The sequence below is a fragment of the Lucilia cuprina genome, chromosome 5 (assembly GCF_022045245.1).
Source record: "Lucilia cuprina isolate Lc7/37 chromosome 5, ASM2204524v1, whole genome shotgun sequence".
NCBI lineage: Eukaryota > Metazoa > Arthropoda > Insecta > Diptera > Calliphoridae > Lucilia > Lucilia cuprina.
The window spans coordinates 37801807-37824138 of record NC_060953.1 but is presented as its reverse complement, the minus strand read 5'-3'; the positions used below and the strand labels follow the sequence as shown (position 1 = coordinate 37824138).

The following is a 22332-nucleotide window of genomic DNA, read 5'->3' as shown; positions in this document are numbered from 1 at the left end:
TCTTTCGGACCACAGAATACAGCTCTAGGTGGTGTTGCTAACTTAGCTTAGGCCATCGCAAATGTGATGTTTATGTTCAAATATATAGACCGGCAGAACCAAGTACAAAAATTGCCACAAGCATGTAAGAAGCACAAAGTTGTAGGCAAACTGTCTACCTCAGCTTAAGTAAAATAATAGATGGGAGAGGGCAAATTGTCCATCTCGATCTGTGGAATATTTCTAAATTAACTGTGAACATTAAGAAATTTTCAGAAAATATTCTCTGACAAATTTTATAAGGATCGGTCTGCAATTGACTCTACTCCCCATATAAGGCCAACTTCAGATGATAACTTTAACGCTCATTACTAATTTCAAAACACATGTATAGAGCTGAGTTTCTTACGATCAAATGTCTCTACCGAATTTTATGAGAAAGGGTCCATAATTGACCCTAACCACCATATAAGGTCCACTTCAGAAAATTACTTTAATTTAAATGAGAAAATAGCTTTGAAATCATATTTAAGTCCTATTCAAAATATCAACCTTTCAACGGTTTGATGGTTGGTATATAAAATTCGGCATAGCCGTATATAGCACTCTTGTTTTTAATTTGAAAATGAAAATATGTTCGAAAAATTTAGATTTGTGTTAGTAATTCATTTATTTACTTTTTTAACTTTTTCTCATAATTTTTATAATTATAACGAAAAATCGATATCAAGATCAAAATCGCTGTTGCTTTGATTAATATTACTATTGTGATCGCCTTTTATGATATTCTGAAATTTTAAGCAGATTTTAAGAAATAAATTATTTTAGTTGAAACTTGGTAAACACATTTGTATAATAAAAACAAAATTTTTAAAGATAAAAAATGTTCAATACAATTTAGATCGGATTTAAGGTTTGAAAAATAATAATATTAACAAAAAAAACTCACATGACCAGGAGTAGCAAAAACGCTGACAATCATGCAGCCAATTACGAATATTAATTGAAATAGTTTCATTATTAATTTGTTGTAATTTACAAATGTAAAAATGTCTTGTTAAAATATTTTCTAATACTGTTATAATATATGCTTAAAACTATCGTTTATATAGAAATTTATTTTCTATTAATACATACAAATACTAGTGCTGTATTAGAATTTACTGTATAGAATTGAATCGAATAAAAAAGTAGCTAGAACTAATTACCTTCTGATATGGAAATATTCAATAATCGATAACCACTATTTCATAAATCGTCATTAATATTAAAATATTTCATATTAGTCATATAAACCACTCATTACTAATAGTTCCTACCACTCAGCTAGTTAAGTTTTAAAATAAATCGGTTTTAAAATAATCAATGTTAAGAAAGGAAATATGTGTATGTTGATTTCGCAACATTAATTAATTAATTAATAATAGTTTTTTTTTAAATGTTTTCTAATAGATATTTATTGCATCTGCGTTTATTATTATCAGAGCAAAGATTTTCATGCTAAAAAAATAAAAATATGCGCTATAATATGCGAAATGAGAAAATATGCACTAAAACTATGAAAAATATGCAACACGAAATATTTTTTGTAATGATACCTATTAATAGATATTCAGATCAAAGTAAATTTATAAAGTAGACAGACTCATTTGAACAGCTGACTATTTTTTTTAAACTTGCTATTTGTGGACTTACTTGTCAAAAATGTTTATGTTGCCATATTTGTTTTTCATTTTAACGTTTGCAAAATTTCTGAGTAATTTGTTGTTTTTAATGTGAAAAAGTATATTTTAAGTGTACAATATTTTTAAAAATGTTCTAATTTTTAAAAAATAAAGAAAATTTTGTGACTTTTAATATAAATAACAACATATTTTTGGAAAGTACAACAATAATGCCATATTTTCCATTAATTATTGGTTCATTTTTGTAAACAAATTTTAACAAGTTAGTATTTCGAACAAAAACAAATTGCCTGTGGTTTTTGTAGACGTTTGTTGTACAACAACTCGTGTCGCTACTTCATAAATTTACTTTGATTCAGATCTTAAGTTTTTGACAACAAATATACAGGTTATTAAGGACTGCTATAATACCACTTTAACGGAACTACGATCTTGAGAATAACAAATAAGAAACAACTTTAAATATTATATATTTAATTTCTGAAAGTGGAAAGCTTGATAGCAATTCTAATTTAAATTTGGTGAATGAATGTATTTTTGTATAAATTATATTTCTTCCGAATTTAATCATTTGGTAATGTTCTTAAGTGAGTTATGGACGCGAAAGAGATGTAGTAACAAAGTTTCATCAAGTTATCACTTTATTTTACACACAGTTGGACAGACTCAAAAATTTTTACTGAACCGATACTTTAAGCATCAATATTTTGGACGTTACAATTAGCAGCACAAACTCAAAATACCTTTCGCGCTATTGTGGTTTTAAAAATTAAATAAAACTATGTAAAATTGCATTTCATAGAACTTAGTATTTTGTTGTTAAATCGAAATTTGTTTATAATTATTTAAAAAAATTCTAAATATGTAAATATCAAATTTGTTGTAAAAATATGAAAAACAGACAAAACAAGAAAAATCAAAAAAAAGCAAAATATGCTATAAAAATGTTAGATATATGCAAAACATATGCAATTTAAAGCAAAATATGCAATTTATGCATTTAAAACAAAATATGCAACAACAAATCGATGCTATTTAGTAACAAGTAGTTATTTTGAGTTACTGACTAAAAAAACATGAGTTTGCATAGAAATCCTTGCCCTGGTTATTTTAGTCAATATATGGGCAATTTCGTGTCAATTAAAGAAATTGATTGAAATGCCAGTGGCAAACAAATAAGTAGTTATATAAATATATAGTTATAAATAAGAATGTAAGTAAGTTTTAAACTTTATAGAATCGGTAAATTATATTATAAAAATTACAAACGGAATTAGGTTGAGGTTGCTTCGGGATCCACGTAGTGGCTGTGGTTTAAACTGAAATTCGCAGGAAGAGTGAGTTGCGGTTAAAGGACTGATGTAAGATAAAGTCAATATTTCGGGATATGCTCGGTGCTGTTTCCGAAACAACAGATACCCCACAGAGGAGTAACTATGGGACTAAGCGTTGGAAATGAGTTGGTATTGATTGTATATTTTACGGGATGAATATGGGATATGCAGGCTTCATATAAATGTGTCGTTTTCTCTTATGAATGTGTCGGATAAATGAGAAGTGTGCTGGGTTGTCTGATGATGGATGAAAGGTATCATATACATATGATACCATTGAACTTTCTTTCCTTGTCCAGATATGTTCAGAGTAAACTCTGTCCATATCAGAATTACCACAGTGTGTCCCTGTGAGTAAGAACAAAATCTCGCCTTATTTTAAAAATAATAACAGTGACAATTAATTGTATTCACACATATTATTTTATAAAACTGACAAGAATTAATAGTATATAAAGTCCAAAAACAGTGAATAAAATTAATTGCTGAAAGCATGGCAACTTTACAAGTTCAAAAATTCGGCATATTACTACGCCCTTCCTAAATATAACAAATTATTTATTAATTATTGCATTTATAATAATCAATTGAAATAAATTTTCTGGTGCGATTCCCAGATCTAAGCCAATATCACTTCCATTGGAATTTCGATATCTAAGCCAACATCACTATTCGATTGTTTAATACCCGAGTTATAATCTCCTTTAATTATATTCTGTAGTTGTAAAAAATTATTTATATTATTAAGTATTTTTTCAGATTTGCAACAACAAGGAGATATTTCTCAAATACTTTTTAAAGAAACAGATATACTTACGTGACCTGGCGCACCCAAAACACCAATAACTATACAGCCAATTGCGAATATAACTTGAAAAAGTAGCATTTTATTCTTTAATTTTCTCACAGCTTTCACAGTACGTCTTATGATTATGATAGTTATGATAGTTTCATAAGAACTATTATTTATATACTAGATACTTTACAGTAAAACGTATATAATGTCAACATCCTTTATGGGTTTTCAAAATGTTTATTATATTATTTACTTTGTTAAAGTCAAATTTTTAGTTGCCTGTAACATATTGGTCCTGATAATATTGTAATATTTTTTCTCCATGTAATATTTTTTTCTTCAAATTGCTTAAGTGTTACGACTTATATTTAATTTTAAGTAAATCGATTTATGAAAAACCTTTCACACGTAATTCATTGTAGCTGGTGCTATATGTAAGTTAGCAAAACTAATGAAATGTGATTAACCGAGTTTACTACTGCGGTCACAGACCTCTAACTTGAAACTAATCTGTTAACGTTAAAATAACTTACAGGTTGACATGTTCATAAATTCTATAAATAGCTCAGTAAAACAAAAGTAAAATTTGTAAATGCTCTTGAAAGCAATTTGACCGATTTAAATATATTTTCGCTTTTGATATCTGCTTTTCTCTAAAACCCACAATTTGAATAAATGGATTTGAAAGTCTTTTATTTTTAAAAAATATATACATATTTACGTTTGAGGGTTAATTGTGAATTTTTTTACCCTGCATTAAAAAAGATGGGGGGGTATATTGATTTTGTCATTCCGTGTGTAACACATCGAAATATTGTTCTTAGACCCTATAAAGTATATGGGACCTCGTAAGATTCTTAAATGATCTAGCTATGTCCGTCCGTTTGTCTGTTGTTGACACCATAGCGTCCACAAAAAAAAGAGATTGGGAAATCAAATTTTCTCAAAATATTCTTTATTAATTATAAATGTTTAGTATTGAAAATGGGCAAAATTGGTCAACGATTTTACATAGCCCACATACAAACGTACCCCCTGAAAATTTTTTTAAAAGCAAACAAACAAATGCCATGAAATTTCAAATAAATCAGTTTTTTTGACTTCTGAAATTAAATTCTAAATTATGGGGAACAGAGGATCATAATTGGCCCTACCCATCATATAAGGTCCCTATAATATTGATTACTGGCTTCGACATATATATGATTTCAAACAAATCGTACAAATTTACGATGATCGGTGAGTTTACAGCTTTACATATTATGAGTTTACGTTATTCGATTTGTCTAAAACTTTAACTGAATGTTTTCTATTGTCTGCAGTTATACCCTACATATTATAACACCCATAAATATTGGACCTACACCCACATTAAAGTAAACCAATATCTTTATGAATCAATTAAGCTCCATCCACATGTGTCCATGTAATGCTTATGTGCACACTACAGTCTATACATTTGCATAAAAATCCTTTCCCCAGTTATGACAGCTGAAGTTCGGGGGACCACTTGTACGGGGGCTATTCGAAAACATAAACCTATATTGCCTAATTTCAATACCAAACAAACCTTGAACTCTATTGGGCCATTAATTAATGGCGAATTGATGGTGATACATCCACATTTGTTGTATATTATAAAACAGTTTTATATAAAGTGCATAACTGTAAGGAATTACTAACTCATTTATTAACATTAGACAATTTCAAATATTACTAGTTTCCAAAATTTTGCTTTCGATATGTTCGTTCCAATATTATCAATTAATTAGCCCCATAAACTGAAGCTGGCATCAGCGTTACTCTGTTTATTACCGCCATTGTTATTTCCTTTAATAATATTCTGTAAAATTTAAATACGTTTTTAAAATTATATTGAAGTTTTTACTAAAGAAGATAAACTTACGTGACCAGGATTTGCCATAGCGAGTGCGATAACACAGGAAATAGCAAATATTACTTGAAATAATTTCATGTTGAAAAAAAAACGTTCAATGTCAGTGCACTACGTTGATCTGTTAAAAATTTTGCATTTAATGCCTATTTATACCGTTTATGTGAAACTTATTTGTATGAGTATAATTTAATATTTTTGAATAAAATCTATGTATAAATATGAATTTATTATAAACCACATTATAGCTATAAATATTTTTAAAACTAATTTTATTACACATTTATAAAGTCAATTACTCAGAATAGGTATATTTATACCCTGTTCTGACGATGCAATTATTCGTCATTCACAAACTCGTTCTTTTTTACAACAATTTCAGCTGCATGTTACACAGACACCAATTACCCATGAATGGGTGCCATCTCTAATTCTTATCGGGTATATATCAAAATCATAGGGTAGAAGGGGGATCATACGCCATAGGGGCACATCTGTCAATGCGAATAACTTGAAAACCGAGTAATCGATTTTATCGCATTAATAAATTTTGTTTTCGTTTATCGATTATCTATCATCCCTGAAAATTTGAAACATTAATTTCAAATTCACTGTGTGAACTTTTTGTGCTAACTTTTTTAGTTTTTGTGATAGAAAAAAAAATATATTGGTCAGTATTAGAACGTCAATAATAGTGAACAAAAAGACATAATTATATTTTCGATAACATAATTTGAAGCCCGAAAAAAATTTAAAACTAAACCCTAGAACTGCACGTGGGGCACATGCGACAAATATTATAATATGCTTGTGATGTAGAACAAAATTTGGTTAAAATATAGAAAAATAAGTAATAATTTGTTTTAATTTTTTTGTTAAGTTTTGTGAAATAAACAGAAAATATCTCGTTTATTATACTTTGTTTAATGAATTAAAGTATAAAACAGCAACATAAGATTCCATCCCCTTGGCGCATTTATTACATGGATGGGGCGGTATCGCGGAAAAGTTAAAAAAATATGTACATGAGAATGACTTAGGAAAGATTGAAAGGAATAAAACTAAAGCCAACACATCTAAGTATCCGAACCAAAAAAAATTTAAGAATATGTATTGTGGTTTTAATTTGAGGCCGCTCACAAAATATAGTGGCGTATGGTTCCCTTCTACCCTTATATCATAATATGTAATAGTCAGATTTATGTTAACTTTAAGGTTATATCACTTACGTTTACAACCACGCAGATTGGATGGCATCAGTTGTGCCGGCAACAGCACCTAGAGACGTAAACGGTAGACCGAAGTACGAATCCAGAAAACTCACTGTGGTAAGTTTGGTATGAACAGAGTTTTCTCTGAATATACCTGGACAAGGAGAGAAAATTCAATTATATCACTTGTATAAGATACCTTTCATACATTATTAAACCGTTGCTACTGTTTGTCCTGAAGGAACATCAACTAGGCCGCAGACATAGTCCTGTGGGAAACTGTCCACCCGTAGTACCAGATCATGTGGTACTCTGGTCGAACCAGAACCATGTGAAATTATTTCAAGGGATGGCCGAAGATACATTTGACCATCTCCAGTTTATAGTCCCGTAGCCTAGAAGTAGCTCATCTTTACACCGGGATTGCAATTTACCAATTCACAATCGGTGTTGTATCGTAGTATGTCGTAATTTCTTATTATTGATTTGTTTTTTTTTTTTTTGTTAAAAAAAATTTATTTAAAAAATTGTTATGACGCTACAACGATACGACATCGATTGTGAATGGAACAAATTTATTTTCAATAAATAATTTCAGAATATTGGTAGCACTATGTGCAACTTTCCGAAAATTCTCCTGCGGTAACGCTGGTTTGGATCCTACCGAGCTTTTAATATATAATATAGATTATCTTATAATCTCATAAGTGGTGATACAAAATCAAATATTATATTTAGTCATATTTATTAAAAATTTCAATTAGGAATACATATTCAAAAACACCCATAATAATATACATATATATGAGTAAATTAACCGGCTATACCAACGTGGACATTAGCATTTTTCTGTACATTTCCCTTATTGGAATTGCCTTTAATAATATTCTGTAAAAATTTTAATTATATTAGAGATATACATTTATCCATTTCACAATCGATGTTGTACGGTTGTATCGTAGTATGTCGTAAATTTTTATTATTGTTTCGTTTTTGTTTCAAAAAATTTTATTTGAAAAATTTTTATGACATACAGTGCTACAACGATACGACATTGATTGTGAATTGGACAATTAAATTGTATTTGTTGTAGTATATTTAAACTTACATGACCAGGAGTTGCAGTGGCGAGGGCAATTATACAGGAAATTGCAAAAATCACTTGAAATAATTTCATGTTGCAAAAGTACTTTAGACTAGTTAGGCGATAGTTCTCAACGTTGTAAACTGTAAAAGTTTCTTAGCTGATATGCATATTTATACATTTGCGATTACATATAAAATCATAATCAACCACAAGTATATATAAATATTTTTCATTTGAATTTTAATATTAAAGCATTCTTATTAAATAGTTTAAAAAATATTTACATTAGTTCAGCAGATTTTTTTTAGCTTCATATATTTTAGGTACTGATTGACAACTAACAATTAAAAGTTTTTTAATCGACTGTGTCTAATCAAATATACACTTCACTATAGCCGGCAAAATGGCTAAACCTATTTTCTTTAAATTTTCACAGTGTATTTCTGTATGTCTATTAAATGCAGTATATCTCTGTATCTTTGATACATAAGTATGTATATGAATGGAAAAAATGGGCTAACTAGCAACATTGGGTGTGGCACATCCCACATCTATGTTGCTAGCAAATACCAAATGATGTAAATTTAACAGCTACACTTCCCAAATCTTGTCCGTTAAACTTTACTGAAATTGTTGTTCAATAAAGGGCGGATATGAAGTAGTGGGCGTATCATAGCCCGCATAAAATTAGTCTAAAAATTCGTTTATCTGGGAAACTATAAAATTTGGAGTGTTCAAATTTTGTCCATTTTAATATTAATATAACCAGAAAAATGAGGCATAGTACTTTTAATATAAATTAGAAAAAAATCGTATATCGGAGGAACTATTGATACATTCTTGCTTGAAATCCATTTAAACAACTTGCGAAAAAATAACCGGAATAACAATGGAAAAATACTGAAATTAGAATCCATAAACGTGTACATGTTAAGGGAAGTATGATGCATATGCAACAGACATACAATTCGATGCAAAATGATCGGCGTCGGCGGCGCAACCATTTTAGGTCGGCTGCGGCTTATTATAGAAAATATCGGCGCCGGCTAAATTTTCGGCTTAATTTAACTTTTTCTTCGCAAATTGACCTTATAAGCGTTTATTATCTATATATAAATGAGTAGCGTTACTGGCTGATTCATCATCGCACAGCCCAAACGGATAAACCTAGAATCATAAAATTTTGACAGTAGATGTGTTTTTGGTTATGTAGATCCACTAAGGAGGAATTTTTGGAAATTTGCACACTTACGGGTAAAAAGGGAAAAATGGATAAAACAAGTTTTCTTAATTATTTTACACAATATTAGTGATACAAGAAAAATTTTAAATGCACCTGTATCTACTCTTAAAATGAGCAGATGGGTGTCTGGTACTTTTTTGAAATTCGTACTTTTAAGGGGTAAAAATGTGTAACAAAGGTGATTTTGGTACCTTTTTTGGTCCTTTATAACTTTTGAACTAATTAACATAATAAAATTTTTCTAAATATTTTGGATACCTCTCTCAAAATTATGAGACACCTGTTTCGTTCTTTTTTAAAATTCAGTCCTTTTTGGGTGTAAATAAGAATACTTTTCGGTTTATTGAATTATTCCTATTAAATTACGGACTAACTCTGTAATATTTATTGTAATCAAATGTTTGCTATTTCACTGGGCAAAAAAGTAGTTTATTTACTCACATAAAATAAGCTGTTGGTATATTATTTTGGAATTCGAGTACTAAGGCCTATATGGGACCAAATTCAAGTAAATTGTTTGGTACTTTTTGAAAGCACTATTTTTCTGGAACAAATGAATGCATATTTGTACTTTTTCGTTTTTCTGATGGTTCTTTTTAATATTTTTACGATATTGAACAGAGATATTGAAAATACAATTTAGAATGTAGGGACCTTAGTATAAAACTAAAACATTAAAAAATTTAAATCAAATTTAATTTTCTATAAAAGTAAACAAAATTTTGTTTGTATTTTATTTATGTTATTAGGGTAGCGAAGCACCCAGGGTATGCTAGTATTGTATAATAGAAACCTGTCTCTATATAAGTTTTTTACTTCAGGTAATGGACATTTATAGTAGTTTTCACCATTTTAAAATCAGCACAATATTGTGTGGCAACTCTTCCTTAATTTACCATAAGAATTTAAAATAATGGGAACTTCGTTCTAATTGGTGAAATTATTTTCTCAAATACATGCGCGATTCCAATTTTAATCAGCGGCTAGGTTAAAGCCGGCTTAGCTTTTCAGCCGAAAGAAGTTGTCGGCGGCGCGGATTGTATCTCTGATATGCAGCATTGAAATCCATACGAACATTAAGCAAGAATTAGTTTCCATGACGTTCCAGCTGAGTCGTATTTTTATAGCCTACAGCACTATAGTGAGGACGATGTTATACGTTTGTGCTGATGTTTGTAACATACGTATTTCTATATGTGTGTGTTCATGTAATCATTGTACGCACGCTACAGGTCGCAATTTTTAAGACAATTTGTTGAAATTTGGCACAAAGTCTTTGTTCTTTGAAATCGGTTCATTATTTCGCCTAGCCTCTATACAACGGTATCCTTCTTTATAATATCAAATAATACCAAAATCAGCAAACATTTCTTAATGCTGGGCCTCATTTAACCCCGTCCATGTAAACCTTATAACCAAACTACAGGTCGCAATTTTGGAGATAATTTAATGAAGTTTGACACATAATCTTCTATGGTACCGTAGACGAAGCTCATAGAAAATCGTAATCTAGAAGTTAATCAGCTGATTCATCACTGAACCGAACGTAAACAATAACTGAAACCTTAAATACCTTATATTTAATACGCTTACTATGGCTTTAATATTATAGAATTAAGTGTAAACAAAACATTTGGCTTTTAGTCGATTAAATTAATTTTTGAACCACAGTTTGCGATTTTAAAAATGTTTTCCGTAAAATGTTATTTATATTGTTTTAGGGTAGCGAAGCACACTGGATTTAAATATAAAATTCATGGAATAAAACTATTTTAATACATAGACTTTAACAGAGTTTTTAATAAGAAGTTTACTTAAAATAACAATAATATACTTTACGATCGCTATATAAACCCAGTTATCGTTTCTATTTTTATCAATCAGTTTTGAAAGTTTTGATAAAATGAAAATATTTCAAATAATATTTGTTGTAGCCTGCGTTATAGCTGCCGTCTCCTGTAATCCCGGCAATGTAAGTTTTTAATAAACATTTTTAAACATTTATAGCCATTTATTCATAAACATTTATCAAAGGTTTTTAAAACAAATTTTCAAATAAAATTTGCCCTAAATGTTTATGAATAAGATCCTTAATATATAAATGACTTAAATAAATAATATATTTGATTTCAGAACGAAAATGGTGGAAATGGTAATGTTAATAATCAGCAGTCTAATGGTGATGGCAGATTTTGCGCTTTGTGTGGTTAACATCCTTTAGAGAATGAAATATTGATTTTTTTCGAATATTAATAAAGAATAAATTTTTAATGTTTAATAAAATTAGTTATTTGTAGAGTAATTTTCAGAAGAGTTTTTTTTTAACTATAGTACCATTCTGAAATGGTTGGACTTTCAATAGAAAGCTTGACAAACTTTCATATAAACTAAATTAAAACAAATCGTGTATCTGGTGAATTATTTGTTCAAGAATTCTCAAAAATGTAGGGTAGCATAGCACGCTGGGTATAGCTAATTTAAGTATATAATTTATAATTTTAAATATTTAAATACATGGCATTTTAACCACAATGTAGTTTTTTTTAATAACAAATTTACTTAAACACTTCCGATATGCTAACAAACCCATTGACTGTTTAATTCTCATCAGTGTGTTTTGCAACTTCGGTATAAATGAAATTATTTCAAATAATATTTATTGTGGCCAGTGTTGTCGCTGTCGTCTCCTGTAATCCTGGCAATGTAAGTTTCAAACTAAATAATAATTAATTTTTTATTTTCTATAAAAATTCTAATATTTTATTACAGAACGCAATGGGTGGAAATAGCAATGCAAAGAATAAACAGACAATAAGTGACGGCAGATTTTGCGCTGTATGTGGTAACCAGCTTTAAAGTTATTTTGTAATTTTTCTTGTTTTTCAAAAGTGAGAAAATCTCAATTTTATATGATTTAATAAACAAAGGTTAAAAATAATAATAACTTTTATTTATTGAATAAAACATATTTCTGTTTAATTTTATTCGTTATTGATTAAGTAATACTTAATTTGTTATTGATTAATAAATAATATTCGTTTAAGTGATAATCGAACGATGTCCTTATATGACCGGAATGAACCATAATGCGACAGTCCGTACTAAATTTCAAAGAATGATTTATCAATATAAAAAAAAACAAGTAAGAAGTTATTGTCGGGCGAGGACGACCATATAATACCCTAAACCTGTATACGAATAAAATGTGATTTAGTTTTTATAATAAAGCATTCAAGTTGAATCGTACCTTGCCTCAGATATACTAAAGCCATTTACTGTTTAATAAAACTGTGGATATTTAAGTAATATTTTGATGGGGGCTTTTTAGAGGGGCTAGGGTCAAATGAGACCCTATTATTATAAAGTTCATCAGGGTCATCAAGACTAGTATAGAACTTGGTTTTGATGCTTTTTGTCGAGATACAAGTATATTAAGCATAATTATGAACTTAAAAGCCCTATTTGGTGGGTTCAGTTCTATGGGGCTTAGGCGAAATAATGGACCGATGTTAACCATTTTTAATAGGCTTTGTCTACAGTACCATAAAAGATCATGTGCCAAATTTCAATGAATTATCTCCAAAATTGCGACCTGTAGTTTGATTACAATGTTTACAAGCCCTTTTTACAGTTGTATGGGAGCTAGGTGAAATAATGGACCGATGTTAAACATTTTCAATAGGCTTCGTCTACAGTACCATAAAAGATAATGTGCCAAATTTCATTGAATTATCTTCAAAATTACGACCTGTAGTTTGATTACAATGTTTACAAGCCCTTTTAGGGGGTACAGTTGTATGGGGGATATGAAATAATGGACCAATCTTAACCATTTTCAGTAGAGTTCGTCCCTGGGAAAAGAAGATCGTGTAGCAAATTTCATTCAATTATCTTCAAAATTGCGGCCTGTAGTTTGATTGCAAGGTTTACATGGACGGACAGACAGACGGACATAGCTAAACCGACTTAGAAAATGATTCTAAGCCGATTGGTATACTTTAAGGTTACAAACATCAGCACATCAGCGTTACAAACATCAGCATAAACCCAATATACACTCCCCACTAAAGTGGTGTAGGGTATAAATATACTCCTGTTGAATTTCATCCAGATATCCTTACATAAGTATTATATAAATATGTCGAATTAAGTCACTTTTCCTATTGATCCATATATGAGAGATTTTATGAACTGATCTGGAAAAGAATTTGCAGATTGCTTACTAAATACATGTAACGTGACGGTTACAAAAACATAGATAAATGTATGAATAAATCTTCTTTTTTTGTGACTAGAAGTAGAGCTGATATTACCGTTTATGCTGCATTCATATTTAAGTAACGCCTAACAAAAAACCTGTTCAAGTAGTATGAGTTTGTAGATTGCCGATTGTAAGAACCCCCGATTGTATTCTTAGTCGAAATCAAAAACCTCCGAATACTTCTTGACTTCGTGTAGTGTTTGCGATTGTATTCTTAGTCGAAATCAAAAACCTCCCAATCGATTTGGCTTCGTTTGTGCACACACTACAGGTCGCAATTTTCAAGACCGTACAACCGTACCACCTCGAATAGGACTTTTAAGCTCATAGTTATGTAAAATGTCTTATTATGTCAACACAAAACTTAGTTAACTTAATTAGTAAAAATATTTCAGAATTAAGGTAAAATACTTTATTATTAAATGTAGGTTATCATATGGTCAGCCATACTCAACTATTTATACTTAATTTATTTTAACTAGAAATCTAAATTCATGGAATAAAATATTAATACACAGCAGTTTAACCACAACAATTTTTAAATATAATATTTGCCTTAAATAGCATTAAAGCTGTTCAGAACTGCTATATAAACTCACTTGCCGTTTACATTCTTATCAATCAGTTTTGCAACTTTAGCTAAAATGAAATTATTTCAAATAATATTGGTTGTGGCTTGTGCTATTGCTGCTGTCTCCTGTTATCCCGGCAATGTAAGTTCTAAACTAAATAATGTTTTTTTTTTCAAAATTATTCATTTATTTTATAAATTTAAACATTTTATTACAGAACGTAATTGGCGGAAATGGCAATACAAACAATAGGCAGACCAATGGTGATGGCAAGGTTTGCGCTTTGTGTGGTTAATAATTTTAAATGATATTTTTCATGTCATTTTTAAATTTTTTGCAAAATGCGTATGCAAAAAACAAAATCAATTTTTTTATTATTTAATAAAATAAGTTTAAAGAATAAAAATCTTTTACGGGTTTTTTCTTAGTAATGCTATGTATACATGATTCTTAGATTTTACAACATTGGCAGTAAACTAACAAATTTTGAAACAACATTTTCGCTAATGCTTTTTCTGACAACGTTGCAAAAGAAAAATTGTAAGTTCAGACAATTATTAGACGGAAATGTCTAATAATCGTCTGATTTTACTGACAACGTCGTAAGATCTGAAAACTGTGTATCACGGCTTTAAGAATTTAAGGGTTGTTAATATAAAAATTTAAGTAGTACTAGTGTTATATTCGGTTATGCCGAATCTTTTTGTCATTTATAACCACAACTTAATGTAAATAATTGTAAATATAATCATGCTTCGATATTATTACGAACATCTGGTTGATTCTCGGGGAAATGCGGTTTAACAAGAACTTGAGCCAATTATGGACCGAGTGCTATAGAATTTGCAAGTATGATTAATTTAAAACATGGGTTTTAAAATTTTTTCTGAATTTTAACGATTTTTTAAACCTTTTTTTCTAAGGGACTATATAGTCAAATGTAGAGCATTCGGAGACGACAGTATTACACTGGAACACTTTTTTGTCATTTTTATGTTTCGTCAAAATTGCATCGAAATTAGATGGGAGGAAGGTGGAAAAAGTTTGAAAATTTTAAGGAAACTAAATTCAGGAATCTGAATTTCTGAACATTTGAAGAAAATTCCTTCAACCTAGGTCACTAGTAAGCGGCTTTCCTCAACCAAAAGTTCTCTAAGTTTCTTCTTGGGTATTAATACGTAATAAATTGTATAATACTTTGAGTAATTTTCAGAAGCGAATCTTATGGGAAAGCTATGACATATTATATACCAAAAACTTTTAAGGTTATTAGCAGGATAAGGATTTCTATGCAAACGCATTTAGTCAGTAACTCAAAAAAACTTTTAATAAGTTTTCTTATCGAATCAAAGAATTTGCTACAAATTGGCATAGATTTGTTGTTGCATATTTTTGCATATTTTGTTAAATTGCACATATTTTGCATATTTACTACAATATTATAGCATATTTTGCATATATTTTAATTTTTCTAAAACAAATTGTTTTGGTTTCACTGTATTTAATATTTTTACAACAAATTTGTTATTTACTGGTTTCCATAATTAATCTTCATATAAAATGTAAATAAACAAGTCAACATTACTTCTTTGAATTTAAATTTCTTTGAAAACTGTTTTATTAGAATTATATGTAGAAGAATTATAAAGAAACTTTATTGTTTCAATTTTTCATAAACAACGATTAATCTGAATACATTTTATTGTCAACGTCCTTAAGCTTTGACTCATTGCAAAGTGTATACTACACATATAAGTAAATATATTTTATAACGCTGAATCAACTTTAGAATTAAAAGTTTGATAAGTTTATTCTTCACTTTATAATTTGTTAAATATTTTGCGGTATTTAGCTAACGTTGTTATCAAACTCACAAATGAAAACAAAAATATTTTTCAACCTATTTGCATTCGATCCTCCAATTGTGTTAATGTGTTGACTAAAAATCTAGACAAAGAGTCAATGCATACGAAAAAGACAGCAATTTCCACTAATAGTTAACCACCTGGATGATCGTATTTCGTATGTTTTGGGTCATTCGTCACGAATGTTCCCTTTGTAATCGAGAATGAAGACAGTCGTCACTTGAGTTTCCTCTTTGTAAGCGGGAGCGGAGACAGTCGTCTCTTTACTGTCCTCAAGTAACCTAGAGATTATACTCTTAAAAGTTGTTTTTTTTTGTTGTACTTCCGAAAGTAGTTACTTTACCCATCTTTTGAAGAAATGATTATTACTTTCTACTAATATGCCACCATCTGGTTGACTCATATTTATATCTTTCGGGTTATTGTCCCTTAGTATTCTAGAGAGTAGACACTTGATTTTTTTTTAAATTTTAGTTTCATTAATATCTTACCACCTGGCTGACTCCAATTTATATGTTTTTGGTCTTTCGTCACAAATAAACTCTTTGTAATCGAGAATGAAGATAGTCGTCACTTTAGTGTCCCATTTGTAAGCGAGAGCAATCGTCTTTTTACTGTGTCTTTATAGGGTGTAGAGTGACGATTGACTTCCTCGTAGGACAAGCCCATTTTAAAATGGTTGGTCACCTGGGTAGTCAGGTGGCAAGGGGCCACCACAAGTGGTAGGTTAAGTGGTCAGTTCGGGACTGTCCCGTCGAACTGCTGGGACGTGTGACTTTTCTTTCTATGTATTAGTAAAACTTTAAACGCTTATAACTCCCATAATTCTTACCATGTCTTATTAATGTATATATTGTGCACACCTGAGAACAAATTCCTTTAAAATAATATATTATTGGCTAATATCAGATGAATACTGTAGAAGTAAAAAGGGTCACAAAAACTAGCCTTGGCTATTAATTATATAAATATTTAAGGACAACTTAGCCGTATGTAGAATATAAGAAAAAATATTACGTATACGTACATATAGTTATCAAAGTAGTATTAAAGAATATTCAATACATAAAATGTGCGTCCATACAAGATAAATTTTCAATAGCGGGCCATGATACATAAAGAATACGTGTTAATCATAACAAACCGGCACGCCAAGATCCGTATTTTTTGTAATAAATATTCTTTGGTAGTATTTTGTCATTTTTTGTGTTTGTAGCTGAAGTGTTGTTGCATTTCTTTAGCTTTGTTCGGCTTGATATGTGTAGTGGATGTGCATTTAAAATATTTTTATCTTCAGTCATCTATTTCTGTTTTTATAACCAAAAATACATTTATGATCCAAAAATGTAGAAAATTTTTTGTTAGCTATCGCTATCGCTCAAAAACCTATTCAGTACTACTACTGTTACCGGTGCCGAAATGAGCCGATAACGCTAAAATATTGATAACGCAAAAATATCGCTACCATTATTCTATTCTCAAAAATGTACTTTTAGAATTTTTTAAAATACTAAACCAAGAAACATGAAATTATGCATGTAGAGACCGTAGTAAGTGTAAACCTATTTTTCCATAATTTTGAAATTACAAAAGGGGACATTAGATACTATTTCTTTCTCAAAAAAATATTTTTCGAATTTTCTACAATTCTGAACCTATAAAGTTTAAATTATATGTGTGGAGCCCGAAGTAAGTGTGGACATATAAATAGATAATTTTATTATACCCTACACTACTTTAGTGGGGAGGGTATATTGGGTTTGTGCTGATGTTGATGACGCACAATAATATTGGTTTTATACCCACTTTAAAGTATACCAATCGGGTCAGAATCATTTTCTCAGTCGATCCGTCTGTCCGTCCGTCCATGTAAAACTTGTAATCAAACTACAGGTAGCAATTTTGAAGATAATTCACTGAAATTTGGTAAATGATATTTGATTGTCCCAAGGACGAAGCGTATTGAAAATGGTTAACATCGGTTCATTATTTCACCTAGCCCCCATACAACTGAACCCTATAATAGAGCTTGTAAACCTTGAAATCAAACTATAGGTCGCAAGAAGATAATTCAATTAAATTTGGTACATGATCTTCTGTTGTCCTAGGGACGAAGCCTATTGGAAGTGGTTAAGATCTCACATAGTCCCCATACATCTGTACCCCCGAATAGAGCTCGTAAACCGTGTAACCAAACTACAAGTTGCAATTTTTGAGATAATTCAATGGAATTTAGCTCATGACCTTTTATGGTACCGTATCGGTCCTTTATTTCACCTAGCCCCCATACAACTGGACCCGAAGAATAGTGCTTTTAAGTTCATAATTATGTTTAATATATACTCGTATCTTGCTGCAAAACCAAATTCTATACTAGCCTTGATGACCATCATGAACTCTATAATTATCGGGTCTCATTTAACCCTAGTCCCTATAAAAAGCCTTCTTCAAAATTTGACTTAAATGTCCCATGGTTTTACTCAACTATAGCTGAAGTATATGTGAGGCAAGGTGTAATTCAACTTAAATGTTTTATAATGAAAACTTAATTACATTTTACTTTTGTAACAGGTGTAGGGTATTATATAATCGGCCTCGCCTTACTATAATTTCTTACTTGTTTTTGTTTATTTTTGTCGTTCCAAATGTATCACTGTGCTACGTGGCCAAAGAGGTTAGGTTAAGTGGGTTACTCGCTATTTAGCGAGTCTAGTTAGAGGCCCTGCGGTCGTCGTGAGTACCAGCAGGTTATTCCTATAGAACCGATAATATTTAACAGTGATATATTCCTGAAACAGTCGTGAACATGGAAAAAACTCTATTTGAAAGGTTGAGCACCGATTTCTCTTCCTTCTCATTCAAACAACTTCTACAGTAGCTATGACATGGGTAGCCCGTAAATACGTTGCAACCAATATCCAATCATACAGTGCATAGTTATTAAACCCGTGAGTAGCCTGGTCGAGTTCTTACTAAAAGACAAGAGAGTCCTAGTCTTACAATTTGTCAGAGTGGGTCAGATCAGTTTCGATATTTTATAAGTGGTGATATTTGAGTTCAATTTCAAAGCCCACTCATCTATCATTTTTGATAAGGCCACCAGGAAAATTAAGCAAATTGTTTTGTAAATCTTTTTATAGCCCATTCAGACCAAACGAAATTAAGTAATTTGAGGTTTTCGATCAAAATCTACTGAAATTTAAGTAGTTCTTTATACATTTTGTTAATTTGAAATCAAGTAATTTTGCTTAATTTCATTAATATTATCTTGAAATCCCAATGAACCACCCTGTGTTAGTATAAAAAGTACCTATTCTATCAAATATATAGTCGATTTCGAGATTCAGTTACCGGGTTAATATTAATTCGCTCTTAATTGCAAACAAAAGTTGTATGTTAATATTGCATTTTAAAATTATAATTTAAATAATTCAATTAAGACTAAATATAATTCATATTATTAAAATATATGTATTTTCTAAATGATTATTTTTCTTTTAGAAAACACAGGCCATCTTTTAGTCAGTCTCTTGTTCATAATTTATTTGCAACAATTTGATAATGTTCTAAATACTATTCCATTCTGGAATAAAATATGTAAATTAATTTATGGTTTTATACCAAAAATAAAATAATGGTCACTTACACCCTCAGCTTTCATTGAAGCGATAATAATACAAACGAATACAATTATTAAATTAGTTAATTTCATATTTTCTCGGATCGGTTAACTTATTTACTTTATGATGTTTGTTAACATACTGGTTAATTTTTTCTTTTAATAAAATTTAATATTGTATGTTAAAACCACAAGTTTTTTTTTCTTATATGTAAATTTTAATATAAACCTGAGAACATACAAAAAGTATCATTTGAAGAAAGAAAAAGTACCAAAAGTGGAATAAATTTTACCCAAGTGGAAAGTACTAATAAAGAATACAATTTTTCCCCTTTTCGCTTAGAAATATACTTCTTCGAGAATTAAGTTTAAAAAAATATTCTGTACTTAAATCTATATTTCACAGATAAAACTCAAACGATTTAAATCTGCATTCATTTGTTCCAGAAAAATAATGCTTTCAAAAAGTACCAAACAATTTACTCGAATTCGGTCCTATATACGCCTTAGTAAACGAATTCCAAAATAAATAAACTACTTTTTCAAATTTTAAAAAACTTGGTTTGAATAAAATTCAATTTCCCGTTTATTCCCCTTTTTGGTACTTTTTTTCCCCAGTCAAATGCAATAATTATATTACAATAAATATTACAGAGTTAGTCCGTAATTTAATAGGAATAATTCAATAAACCGAAAAAGTTTTCTTAATGTGCTAAAAAAAAGTACCATAAATACAGTTTTCTCCCTTTTATACTCAAAAAAGGATTGGATTTTTAAAAAAGTACGAAACATGTGTCTCACAATTTTGGGAGATGTTACCAAAATATTTATAAAAATTGATTATGTTCATTAGTTCAAAAGTTATAAAGGGACAAAATAGGTACCAATTTTGGTACACATTTTTACCCCATAAAAGTACGAATTTCAAAAAAGCACGAGACACCCATCTGCTAATTTTAAGAGTAGATACAGGTGCAATTTAAAATTGTTCTTTTATCAGTAATATTGTGATAAGATAATTAAGAAAATGTGTTTTACCTGTTTTTCCCCTTTTACCCGTAAATGTAAAAATTTTCAAAAAAAAAAAAATCCTCCTTAGTGGATCTATATAACCAAAAACACATCTACTGTCAAAATTTAAAAATTCTAGGTTCAGACGTTTGGCTGTGCAATGATGAATCAGTCAGTCAGTAACGCTACTATTTTCTATATATATATAGATTTCAACACGGTGATATCATTAGAGGCAAGTACTTACCACAATCGCCTACAAGTAATTAAATATTGTAAAACGTGTGTAAAATATATACAACTTTTATACCAATATGACATGCAGAGAAAAAATATAGTTGTGGTAACCATAATCTTAGAGCAACATATTATGGTTAGATTTATGGTTAAAGTTAAAACATGATCATTTTTACTATCAAGAAATATCATATTATGATCATTATTAGTATAATAATATATCATATTAAGGTTATAATATTGTCCGAATATTTCATCATAATATAGTTTTATTAATCATAATGTGATGTTTGTACGTGATATTGTAGTTTTTAGCAACCACATTATGGTTTCATGTTTTACAAACGCTTCATTTTCGCCTAAATGTACATCTATATGCCTATATAGAAAAGTTGATCAATAAATTATAAAGTATTTTTAGAAAAATATTACTTAGAAAACGTTACACAGAGGGAAAAAGGAATATACACGCCTGGTTCCAAACTGACAACAAAGTGTTCATAAAGGAATATGAGTCAATCCTCGGTAAATTTGGGAAAAGTATATATTTTTAAATAATAGTTAGTTTTGTTGAGTTTCATTGCGATAAGACATTTTTTGAAGGGGATTTGTATGAGGGTTGACCCTAGACCCCATTACTAGAATATTTGACGAAATTATGACATAAAAAGTCGAAATCGGGAGGTACGGTTGTATTGGGGCTAGGTGAAATAATGGACCGATTTCAACCATTTTCAATAGGCTTCGTCCCTGTGCCAAAAAATATGCTTGGTTCAAATTTCATCAAATTATCTTGAAAATTGCGCTCAAAGTTTACATGGATAACCAGCCGGACAGACGGACATGTCTTAATCGACACAAAAAATGATTCTGAATCGATCGGTATACTTTAAGGTGTATTGACCAAATTTTTTTGTGTGTTACAAACATCAGCACAATCGTATAATACCCTCCCCACTTAAGTGGTTGTTTTTACTTGTTTTTATTTAAAAATTCTTTCATATAATTCGAAAACAAAATTCATGGAATAGAATATTAATACATAGCAGTCTAACCACAACATTTCTAAAATATAATTTTTGCCTTAAATAGCATTTAAGCTCTTCAGAACTGCTATGTTTGCGCTTTGTGTGTTTGTTTACATGCCATTTTTAAATTTTTCCAAAATGCATATTCAAAAAAAAAAAACTTTTTTATGATTTAATAAAATAAGTATAAAGAATAATAAATTTTTAAGATTATTTTTGTTAGTGGTATATTAAGGGTTGTGATAATACAAAAAATAAAAAAAGAAGTGTTACATTCGGTTACGCCAAACACTTTTGTAATATCGCAGCTAGCATTTTTGAAAATGTTCATCACTTTCTAGTCGTTTAAAAAAATATTTAAAAAAAATATTATAAATAAAGCATGATATAATTCAGTTCTAGTTCAGTTCTATTTCAGTTCTAGTTTAGTTCTAGTTTAGTTCTAGTTCAGTTCTAGTTCAGTTCTAGTTCAGTTCTAGTTCAGTTCTAGTTCAGTTCTAGTTCAGTTCT

General features: G+C 29.7%; 6 long non-coding RNA genes across 6 annotated transcripts; 2 read left to right on the top strand and 4 right to left on the bottom strand.

Moving 5' to 3' along the window:
• Positions 1 to 630: 630 nt before the first annotated feature.
• Positions 631 to 1036, bottom strand: LOC124419909. Its single transcript, XR_006940893.1, has 2 exons — positions 929 to 1036; positions 631 to 767 (listed from the first exon to the last, which is right to left on the bottom strand). It is a non-coding gene; the product is annotated as an uncharacterized LOC124419909 (long non-coding RNA).
• A 4411-nt stretch (positions 1037 to 5447) lies between these two features.
• Positions 5448 to 5845, bottom strand: LOC124420353. Its single transcript, XR_006941139.1, has 2 exons — positions 5701 to 5845; positions 5448 to 5637 (listed from the first exon to the last, which is right to left on the bottom strand). It is a non-coding gene; the product is annotated as an uncharacterized LOC124420353 (long non-coding RNA).
• A 1762-nt stretch (positions 5846 to 7607) lies between these two features.
• On the bottom strand, positions 7608 to 8246 carry LOC111682565. Its single transcript, XR_006941164.1, has 2 exons — positions 8008 to 8246; positions 7608 to 7787 (listed from the first exon to the last, which is right to left on the bottom strand). It is a non-coding gene; the product is annotated as an uncharacterized LOC111682565 (long non-coding RNA).
• A 3550-nt stretch (positions 8247 to 11796) lies between these two features.
• Positions 11797 to 12195, top strand: LOC124420328. Its single transcript, XR_006941123.1, has 2 exons — positions 11797 to 11932; positions 11999 to 12195. It is a non-coding gene; the product is annotated as an uncharacterized LOC124420328 (long non-coding RNA).
• Positions 12196 to 14067: 1872 nt separating this feature from the next.
• On the top strand, positions 14068 to 14468 carry LOC124420386. Its single transcript, XR_006941163.1, has 2 exons — positions 14068 to 14203; positions 14280 to 14468. It is a non-coding gene; the product is annotated as an uncharacterized LOC124420386 (long non-coding RNA).
• A 4851-nt stretch (positions 14469 to 19319) lies between these two features.
• On the bottom strand, positions 19320 to 19690 carry LOC124420448. Its single transcript, XR_006941214.1, has 2 exons — positions 19574 to 19690; positions 19320 to 19510 (listed from the first exon to the last, which is right to left on the bottom strand). It is a non-coding gene; the product is annotated as an uncharacterized LOC124420448 (long non-coding RNA).
• Between the last annotated feature and the right edge of the window lie 2642 nt (positions 19691 to 22332).